This window comes from Arachis ipaensis, chromosome B7 (assembly GCF_059453495.1).
Source record: "Arachis ipaensis isolate K30076 ecotype BB chromosome B7, ASM5945349v1, whole genome shotgun sequence".
Taxonomy (NCBI): Eukaryota; Viridiplantae; Streptophyta; class Magnoliopsida; order Fabales; family Fabaceae; genus Arachis; species Arachis ipaensis.
In genome coordinates this window covers 70003101-70003853 of record NC_142442.1, presented here as the reverse complement: position 1 = coordinate 70003853, position 753 = coordinate 70003101, and the positions used below count along the sequence as shown (strand labels likewise).

Sequence of the window (753 nt, the reverse complement as noted above, 5' to 3'; positions counted from 1 at the left end):
GATCTTGTGTGTGTATTGCAGCCACTTGCTTTGTTTCTAATTTCCTGGTGAGCTCTGCTAGTTGCTTGGCAAACACCTTGTTTTGGGCTAAAATTGTATCAACATGGTTCAGCTCCATGACTCCCTTAGTGTTGTGTCTCTCTGAAGCATAGTAGTACTCATTCTCAGCCACTGTCTCAATCACTTCAATGGCTTCTTCCACAGTCTTTTTCCTGTTCAATGAACCTCCTGATGAATGGTCTACAGCCTTCCTTGATTCATAAGAAAGTCCATCATAGAAAATATGCAATTGCACCCAGTCATGGAATATGTCTGGTGGGCATTTCCTTGTCAAATCCTTGAATCTCTCCCATGCCTCGTAGAGAGTTTCACCATCTTGTTGTCTAAAAGTCTGAACCTCAGATCGAAGCCTATTGACCTTTTGTGGGGGGTAGAAACATGCCAGAAACTTGCTTTCCACCTCATCCCAGGTTGTTAGGCTCCCCCTTGGGAATGATTCCAGCCACTTAGCTGCCTTGTCCCTAAGTGAAAATGGGAACAAGAGCAGTTTATAGGTATCTTCCTGGACTCCATTGGACTTCACAGTGTCGCAAATTCTCAGGAATTTTGTGAGATGTTGGTTTGGATCTTCATTAGCACTCCCACCAAATGAACAATGATCCTCCACAAGTGATATTAGCTGTGGTTTGAGTTCAAAATTGTTGGCCTGAATGGGTGGTTTCTGAATGCTGCTACCACAATTCCCAGAGGTTG

The 753-nt window shown here is 43.8% G+C and overlaps 1 non-coding gene across 1 annotated transcript; it reads left to right on the top strand.

Annotated features, from left to right (window-relative positions):
- Positions 1 to 308: 308 nt before the first annotated feature.
- LOC148552934 (small nucleolar RNA R71) lies at positions 309 to 412 on the top strand. The gene has a single exon (XR_015892524.1). It is a non-coding gene; the product is annotated as a small nucleolar RNA R71 (small nucleolar RNA).
- The last annotated feature ends 341 nt before the right edge of the window (positions 413 to 753 follow it).